Source organism: Amphiura filiformis, chromosome 4, assembly GCF_039555335.1.
Source record: "Amphiura filiformis chromosome 4, Afil_fr2py, whole genome shotgun sequence".
Lineage (NCBI taxonomy): Eukaryota > Metazoa > Echinodermata > Ophiuroidea > Amphilepidida > Amphiuridae > Amphiura > Amphiura filiformis.
This window is the reverse complement of record NC_092631.1, coordinates 62,031,463-62,041,604: the sequence shown is the minus strand read 5'-3', so window position 1 is coordinate 62,041,604 and position 10,142 is coordinate 62,031,463. Positions and strand designations below refer to the sequence as shown.

The 10,142-nt window shown below is 37.2% G+C and overlaps 1 protein-coding gene across 11 annotated transcripts in view; it reads left to right on the top strand.

Moving 5' to 3' along the window:
* The first annotated feature begins 3,092 nt into the window (after window positions 1-3,092).
* Window positions 3,093-10,142, top strand: part of LOC140151170 (5'-AMP-activated protein kinase subunit gamma-1-like) — a 123,687-nt gene continuing 116,637 nt past the window's right edge. For all 11 annotated transcript variants that reach the window (XM_072173404.1, XM_072173403.1, XM_072173397.1 and 8 more), the window contains exon 1: window positions 3,093-3,179. The gene's annotated coding sequence lies outside the window, so the exon portion shown is untranslated. The remainder of the gene's footprint in view (window positions 3,180-10,142) is intronic.

The following is a 10,142-nucleotide window of genomic DNA, read 5'->3' as shown; positions in this document are numbered from 1 at the left end:
TATGTTATGTAAGCTAGCTTAAGCTCATGTAACTTCAATGAGTTGATAACTCGCAACTAATAACTCTATAAATACTGTACGCAAAAGAACTTGCCGCAATTTTGGGTCTCTGTTTGTCATTTTACGAGGGCGCTTTTACATAATCTCTCGTCCTACTCAGGCGGTGGCAGCCAAGATATTGGACAAGACTGTGACTGCGATTGTGGACAAGACTGCCATGATAGAAATTCAACATACTAGCACCCATCTAATTTGTAGATTAATGTTAGTTTCAAATGTTGTGTTTGTTAAAGTCATAGTTTTGATAGGTTTTTCAATAAACACCAAACCACAACCGATTCGTATAACCATTTTGGCACTGTGCTGATGATAGTCTGTTTATACCTCATCGCCGAGTCAGTAATTGTTTTTATTGTATCTCTATATGTAATGATGAGAAGTACACTGTATAATAAAAGTATACATTTTCAAAAAGGAAATGATGTAAAGAATCCAACTAGCATAATAGATTCCTGCAAAAATTAACAGCGTTTGAGAAAATCTCAAAATTTGATTTTACTTTACTGACTCGATCGACAGAGTAGGTCTAGGCTTATAGTGTGATAATGTTATTCTTCCAGTTAATGTCATTTGTTTTCAGTGCTTTAACTATATTATTATCTGCAATACTGTTTTAGCAATTTTCGGAAAGGGTTAGAAAAGCTTGCCAGAACACGTTTAAAATGTCGGGTTATATAAAGGTAAAACATTTTGAAAAACTTACTGCAAAATATTTTTAACATTATTTAAGTGTTGACTGTTGACGAAATATTTGGCCAAGAATGTTTGTAAAAAACATTCATGCATTTATGCAATAACATTTCGTAATGTGTTTATAGCCTATACCAAATGTTTCAAAACGTTTGTATGACCTTTATAAAACACGACGATTAATGTTATTAAACGTTTTTACCAAAACCAAAACCCAAAATAGAACCCGTTTAAGTTTTATATAAAATTATAACATTAGATTATGCCATGTAGTCGACTTTTGATCAATAAAAATATGTTATTAATCATGATGAACGCACTCAGTTGAACTCTAATTATTATACTGATATTTATTACATCAAAACAGGGCCAGATTTACCTTGGGGGGGGGGGGCAACATTTGGAGGCCCTCAAACGCACCGTACCGTGAGGAAGGCGTGTGCACTCAAGTGGCCATGTTTTGGTTTATGTACTAACTCATAAGATCGACGGTTTCGGTGGGAGCATAATACAATATTTAGAGGTAGACGCGAAAAAAAAATTGGGGGCCCTGGGCCCATCTGGCCCTAATCTGATCCGGCCCTGCATCAAATGAGTAAATGGTTATAAAACAGTTTATAATGGGCTATTCCAGAAAAAAGATGCACACCCCCTATAGAGGAGTTCGGATTTCCGAACTTTTTGTCCAGTCGTGCACTGTTGGAAATCCAGACTTTTAAAGTGTCCAAAGGCAAAACTATCCGGCAGAAAAATAGTTCAAAATCAGAAATCCTCAATTTGAAAATTAATTTTGGACATTTCCGTGATTTTTTCCTTCATTTAATTCGATTTCCAAGCTTAGTTTTCAAGTAACATTGGCAACTGGAATTCCAGTCGTTTTCAGAAAGCAGACTTGGAAATCCAGACATTTCTTTGATTGTGAGTTAAATGTTGGTCGTCAGGGTTTTATATATTATATAGCAATTTATATGTTATAAACGAGTATCATATTTAAGTTTTCTAACCCAAAACTGGGTCGTGTGAGATTATCGGTAACTTATCGGGTAACTTGTATCAGCCCCGTATCTATTCAGAGATGGCTGTTTATATTTTATTCTCATTATCCCAGTACTTAGGGAGTCAACTCCCATCTGGGATGCGATTCAAGCGAGTGACATGTAATGAAGACCTGTTCTTTTAATACCACCAATAGGCCTATACTTTGACAAAATGTGTAATGATCTTCTTCAGTCATTTTAGCTCATTAACTTTATTGATACATGTACGGTAATTGATAAAAACAATAAGATACAAAAAGTATTAATTGATATATTTTGAAAACAAACAAAAGGCATATTGATAAGTGTGCTTTGCCCTACTCAATTAATATGTTTAAAACATGCTTGCATAGAGCATTAAAATAATGCACCACATAAATATGTGTAGAAATATAGAAATTCAATCATTAAAATTTGATGTATGCGACTTCCACATCACCACCGTACCAGTGGCGTACCGTGGCCGCCCCAACCCCGGGGGCTGAAGAAAATTCAATTTTGCCGCCCCTTCCTCAACAGCCCGAAAAGGTTGACCCAATTTTTTTCCCGTTTGAAAAAAGTGAAGAGCAAAAAAAAAAAAAAGGGTTTCAGGCGCAAGCGCCCTAAAAGCAGCACATTTTGATGTATAGTAGGCCTAGGCCTACCATTTTTTATGTTAGGCTTTATCAAATTTTCCGCCCTTTCTTATTTACTAATTCTTTTTGCCGCCCCTTCGTTTTTGCCGCCCCTTCTTCTTCCGCTGCCCCTTCATTTTGGCCGCCCCCTGCTTTTCCCCCAGGGGCTGGCGCCCCCAAAGCCCCACACAAAAAAAAAAAATACGCGCATGACCACCGTGAACAATGTGCTATAGGCCTACATGCAACATGAATAAAAATAAATAGTTTGTAGCATACCACCAAAATGTTTAGGGCAAGTAAACTAAATAACATGTAGGCCTCAGTAGACCTATATCGTCCCCACCCTCGCCGATTTTTGGACATTTTCAAAAAAAATTTATATTTTTTTCTCTTATCCCTTACTTTGTTTTTAAAATTAATAAACACATTGAAATACTCTCTTCAAGCTAGGGGTTGGGCTTTGGGGAAATAACAAAACATATCAGGGGCAATAAATGGTAAGAAAATAAGGGCCTCCCTCACCGATTTTTGAAAAAGTCCGAACGATGCATGCTATTATTATTTTTTTTTTTACTTGGACTTTTGCAGAAGGAGCAGGTTAAACATCCACCAAAAGGCTTGTCTTTTTTATGACTTTTCTTGTTTCGTTTCAGGCATTATGATACCGCCCTCAATTGAAGACCTTTGACCAGGGGCAAATAGTGATGCAGTATGGTGGTATCGTTTACCACTGGCTACGCCAGAGATAGTCAATGAAATTTATTAAAGAACACAGGTAAATAGCAGGTATGATGTATCATTTACACGGGCATTACAAAAACAAACCTTTAGCAATGTTACGTGAGTGTCAAATGAAGTTGGCAAAGTGTAGGGAGACGTGTGCATGCACATGATCATGATGATGGACATGTGGATAATGCTCGTGTCGTTGTTTTGGTTTATGCATGACTGAATCTTGATTGTACTACCATGCTACTGCATTTAGTTGCCCATGTCCAACTTTGTTTCGTCAGCACAGACATTGATTAGAGGTTTTATGACTGCGCATCAGTTGTTTTGAGGGTATTGTGAAATATCTAAACATTGTGCTTTGGAACCGAGGAAGCCCCGAGGGATATTCCGAGGTCATGCCCAGCGAGGTCACGTCACACTCGGTGTGACGTGCCTTGTTCGAAATATCACAAGCTATCGGTTGTTCATACGAAAGTTAGAACTTGCAAGGATGTTATCGTATGTAACGTACTTGTTTACATGTACGTGTGATACATGTACGCAGTTGCCATACAGAGTACAATTTCATGCATATGAATAAAAACTTCTTCCTCAAGTTAGTTGTTGTCTCCAAAATATCATGAAATAGTTCGTGACATATTACCGACACACTGTACTATAATATTTTCTTAAATTTTCATACATGTACTTATTTAAAAACGCCAATATTCGTTTCTCTGAACGGCTTCGATCAACGCCGTGTTTCTGCTGTATATGCACCCACTGACCTCCAGCAGTGTTGCCAAAAAATGTTAGCCCAAATCGCGAGTCAAATAAATTAAAAGTCGATCGATTGTTTTTAAAATTCATACATTGGTATCTATGGGATAGCAAAATACCATAAATTGCCTACGCCAGATTTGAAAAGTTGCTCAATTACTTTCTTAACCATCAATTGGTGTCTATTGGACAGGAAACTGTAGTGTGGAAAATCTTCAAAAGTCATCCTTTTGGGCTACTAAGTCGCTGCTTTGCCAATCCTGAACTCCGCGACGCGTGCTTATTCCACCAGCCGTCTACACTGGCGCATGTACTGTGACCATTGATCAGTGACTGTGACTGATTATGACCCGGATGTACCCAATTGAAAAAGGTCGTCTCTAGCGTGTACATCGGTGACAGTAAATCGGCCATGATCATTGCTCGGAGCATCGCACTGCTGTGACCTAAAACATCTCCAGAATGTACTTCAAAGATGTATTTTTCTCTAAAAGTAAGCAACCTTGAATCCAAGATACATTATGTTAGTCCAGGAAAATTGTAGCCAAAAGTGACATTCGGAAGAATGTTTTTTACTTTCGTTATAAAAAGTATCAACGCTATGCAGACGCGTTTTCAAATAGCCGTAAGTTCTATCTTATGCACACATAACTCTCGTGTCGTCGTGCATAAAAGATAGATTTTTCGATCAAGACGTGCCCTGAACTCCAAATAACTTTCGCAAGCGACAGACAAATTGCAGGAAAGCGTGCCAATTTAAGCTTCTTGTAATATCTATTGCACATAACATACGAAGTCACAAACTTACAAACTTCAATATGCACTTCAAATACAGCAGACCAGCTGTTAATTATTACTGATCCTGTAGAATAACTTACATAATCTTCAATTTCATGGAATCCCGTTGCTCAGAATTGCAAATGTCATTTTTATCTGTCAAATGCGCTGTGGATGTGCTCAGAGATTTTATGATATGCTTCATAAATCATGTGCAGGTGTGAAACTGACTTTATACCACTCGCTCGCTTTCGCAGAAAAGCGAAGCCTCCGGCTACCTTGTGGCATAGGGTATATTGCTGATCCATTGATTATCCTTTTCTGGTGCATTGTGGGATAGAAAAGGGGGCAAATCGATCGCTAATTTGCTCCCTTTTCTATCCCACAATGCACCAGAAAAGGATAATTAATGGATCAGCAATATACCGTACCCTATGATGTCATCATGGACGTGTACAAAATTTCCGATGGGCGCCTTATTTATTTATAACCCGTTTTGTGATTGGTTGCAAACACCATTCATCGCAATCGTAAGCCAATCAATGAACGCGACCCGGCCTTTTACCTTGAATTAAGGCTGGCATTTTGGCGGTAAGCGGGTACCGCCGAGATTACATTACCCGGTAGGAAATACCTCCCGGTACCGAAATTCAATTTTTTAATTTTTTTTAATTTTAAATTTTTTATTTTTTCGGTTTTGTAGTGTCCCTGGACCTAGACCTAAATGCTAGGATCATTCATGGTTGACCTAAAAAAAAAAATTAAAAAAAAAAAATTTCAAGATGTTTTGTATTTTTAATACAGAAAATTGATAATTTGTATTCATGTCATTAGGTCATGCGCCATGATTTGGGGTATAGGAAAAGGTGGCGGTGTTACATTTTTTTATTTTTTTCACAAACATTTTGTCACAGATCTCAAGAATGGATAGGTGTACTGAACTGGTTTTGGTCTTATTTTCTAGCTAATTTATCTGGCTAAAATTGTGGAAGGTAAAACTTTTATACTATTTGTACTTTGCGTAGATATTGAAAATCAAAGGATGTTAAGTCAGGGGTGGTGGAGCCTACGGATGAGGAGCCTACGGATGAGGCATGTGTTAAAGTATAGGGAATATTGTCTTTTGGTGACTCTCAAATATATTTTTTACTGTAACTTCATAACCCAGCATGGTATTGAGATGGATTATGTACCATTGTTTTGGTATTTATGTCTAGTAGGTAATGTGACCAATTTTACTTTAAGCTAGTTTCATTTGTTGTAAATGTGCTGCATTTTGTGTCATGGGTTCTAGGCTTTTCCTATGTACATTACTGTACTAAGCATGCACTTATGCTCCGAAATGTTCTGAATGTCATATTTCTTGAATAAGTTACCCTACTTCTGTAAAAGTTATCATTTCTTAGAAGGAAATTTGATGAGGAATTCAAATATGCCATTGGTTTTTGTGTAGGGCATGAAGGAAAAAAAATTTGATTGAAAATATAATAAAAATCATAAAAATTTTGTACAACTTTTGAACACCCTGTATCTCAGTTAGGCAACATAACTCATCATTACAAGTTTGCTTTTTTTGAAAGTCTACAATGTTATTAGCACATCTAAAAAGGTTTTAACAGACCAGGTGTTTGTGTTAGTAAATAAGAGAGGAACAAAATTGTATACTTTTTGAACCAAAATTTAACTTTTCCACCCTATATGCCATTTGTCGCACCCTGTATATTGACCCAATGTTCGTCTGTGTGTATTCCTGGTACTCTAAGCTTTACAGTGATATATAATTTTATAGGGTTTTGATGAACGAAATATGAATTAGATCAGTTTAAGTACAAAAACATGTAAATTGTTGAATTTTTTAGTATGTAACGCATTTGGCCCCCAATTCATGGCGCATACGACCCATATATAGTCTATTAATGATTTCAAAATGCATTGAATTTGAAAGCATTTTGAAATCATTAATAGAGTATGACATGAATACAAAGTATCGATTTTCATATTAAAAATACAAAATATCTTTTTTTTTTTTTGTTGCAATTTCGGGTACCCGGTTACCCGCCCGAAAAATGCGGCGTGTACCCGGGTACAAAATTACCCGAAAATGCCAGGCCTAGTATGAATTAATGTGACCCGCCAGTAAAGTACGTCTAACCTGATTGGTTTACAAAACTACTTTGATAATTGCTAAGCCAGTCAGCGTGCTCGATGCTTAACAACCTGGTCGTAGAGGGTTTTTTTTTTTTTTTAAGAGGCGAATTCACATGGTGATCCAGCGATTGAGTATAAATTCAGCATGACTTCTGCTTTCGCAGGTGCAATAACAATACATGGACACAATCAGTGACATTTACACAATGCAATAATGAATTATTTATGACATGCATGGGCTGGATTTTACGATCGAGGTAAGGTTTTCGGCCTGTCCCTGCGTGAATATCGTTAGTTTTCAGCATCAAAGATACTTGCGATGACCAGTTTTTTGCAGACACTTTGATATAAACAGGTAACTTTTATAGGTCATAGGGTAGAAACGATAGTTGTACAATTGTACGAAAATATACATTTTGTTATAGGCCTAAAATGTTTACAAAAACATATTGGTCCACACGTTGTGCATGTATTCAGTTGTTCGACGTATACTCGTATAGGTCCAAAGCACAATGTTTAGTTAGATATTTCACAATACCCGAAAAATAACTGAAGCAAAGTCATTAACCTCATTCATAAACGTCACTTTTCACTTTTTTAATTCAATTTACGTCACATTTTCTTCTTTTGATTTAAAAACAGAACACAATTTTAACTTTATCTTTCGTTTTCCCTGTAAAAAATCGAATTGCCCATTAAGGAAATACCGCTAGCGACCAATCACACTAGCACGCAATCATCCTATGTCCAAATACGGCGGCCAGCGTCCGCGAAAATTGTTGAAACGCGTAACACATCACTTAACGCGGTCATTGTTGAGCGTACTTTTAGCTACGTCACGAGACACGGTCATTATACTTTTTCAATGACCTGCATTTTGCGTCTCGCGTATTTAAAAGTTATTATCTGTGATTGGATCGCACTTGCTGCGTATAGTTGTACAAAAGAGGTACTGTAGCAAGGCTCCCGCAAATTCGTGTGTCCAGACGCAAAATTGTATTGAGGAGTGACGACGCAATGTTCAACAAATTTCATCAACCTGTTGCGTCCAGTCGGACGCAAGTTGATTCAGCCCAAAAGTGAGTGATTATAAGCTTACCAAATTGGTGTTTGCAATGATCCTATTTTGTAACTTTAAAAAAATATTATTTCACATCTCGATCGTGCATATAGTTATGGCTATGCCAGGTGAATTTAAATTTGCCATCAAACTGCATCATTTTATTTATCAAATTAAACTAAAGCCCTTGAGGGGAAAGAAAGCCAAAACTGAAAACCTTTTTGTCATAGCACTTTCCGTGGCAAAGTTACATCTTTTCAAAGATCGACTTTCATCAAAAAGATTCTGCTAGCAAAATTTCCCAAAACATAAATACGGGAGTGTTTCTAGATCTTAGTCTCATGATAATAGCAGCTTTTTTAATAATGGAACTGCTATCAAAATCCCTCTAAAATTCCATGTGTGAGTGTCTCATCACCATAAAAAATCATATATTTGGGTCAAGTGAAGTATAGAAAACATATTTCCTTGACCAACCTGTTCTTGAAAAAAATTGAAATTTCTATGTAAATATGTATTGTGTTTGGTCCCCGGTCTAGGCGAATTTTGCTGACTAGCAAATGTGTTAACTAAGGTTTGCCTGGCATACCTAGTGCATATATTAATATTAAATTAGCAACAGACCAATCAGTAATCAGCATTGACCTTATTTTGTAGTCTTCTATGCAGCCAGTTTGGTTACGCTCCCTCCATGCAAAATTTTGAGGAGGAGCGGAACCAAACTGGCTGCTGTGGAGACTACGTATTTTGCGAACAACTTCCGGGGGTCAAGTCTGACTGTCAATGGAAATTCTTCCGGCAAGGCGACATTTAAATCACTTAAAGCTTATTAAGCTCAACACGAGAGAGAAATGACAAATTTCTTAATTATCGTACAGTGTCAGCAATATACATTCACGTAATTTGTTATTGAGAATAACATTTACATAAATCTTTAAAATCTCATCAGAAAAATGGAAGGAAATATGTCAAATATTTGCATCAAACCGAGACAACCAGAAGCCTTGTAAAATTGTATTGCCTGTTGCCCAACACGTCAACATACGTACAGACGCACAAAACTATTGTGGGACGCACATTTCCAGGTTTTACAGGTGTTCGTCCGATCGGACGCAGAGCTTTTTAAGGCTAGCGTGAGCCTTGTACGGTAGTCATTGTGACGTCAACGCCGCGCCGCCATCTTGTGACTGTAAGACTTGTGGGTACGAAGTGCCTTGTTGCTAAAGATCACAGCGTTGTCGCTTGACTGAAGAGGTGCGTCACACACTGTGACTTCCGAGTAATCGGGCGCGTAATATCTAAAGCATGACATACAAAACGGCAGTACCCACAAGATGGCGGATCCCGCGGAAAAGGCTGACGGCCTCTTAACCTTGTGTAAATCATTTCAGGTCCAATCCTTTCCTACTACATTGTAAACGTCATCATCTGATTCAAAAATCCTTGCAAATGAGATATTTTCAAGAGAAATACGGCCCTTTTTTATGAAGTCTACGGCACTAGCAAAATTACGATTTTCACGCAGATGGTCAGGTCTTACTCAAGAACTCTAGCATTGAATTTGCAGACAATGATTACGCATTCGATGCTAGAGTGCGTTACTATCGTTTTTCGGTCGGACAGCGATGCAATTTTTTGCACCGGAGGTTATTTATTTTGTAAATGTTGAAATGTGGATGAATGTTATTTCGATGAGTCAGCTGTATCTTTTGCAAGATTTGCCTATTTTGGACAGTCTAAAATTTTGCTGAAATGTAATTGTAGCAACATTTTTGTCGTGATCGGCTGTGTTTACTTCTGAACTTCCATTGCTTTACACCATGTACGTGGTGTCATGCTTCAGTGAATCTGACTAGATTTTGAAGAATGCAATGGTCTCTAGCCTAGAATGTGAAGCTGTCGGTGAGCAAATTCTTGACTAGACTTCTCGAGCAAGTCAGGTCACATGATCGCATATGGTCATTTTCACAGTAAAGGGTGTAACTTTTCATTTTTAGGGTCAAAATTTCAAACCACTTAAATATGTTTCTGTTTACTGTAATCATGCATAGAAGCAACTTAAATTCCAGTAAAATAGTGTTTCAAGGCTTAAACCTTTTGATTTCTGATAAAAAAATTGACATTTCCATAACATTTTGGTTAAAATCTAAGAAAAATGTATTTTACATAAGCTCAGAAAATTATGACATGAAAGCTGGAATACATGTGAAATCCCATTCCAAAGTAAGTCAACAGATATAAGTTAAATTTTATACCATGTTT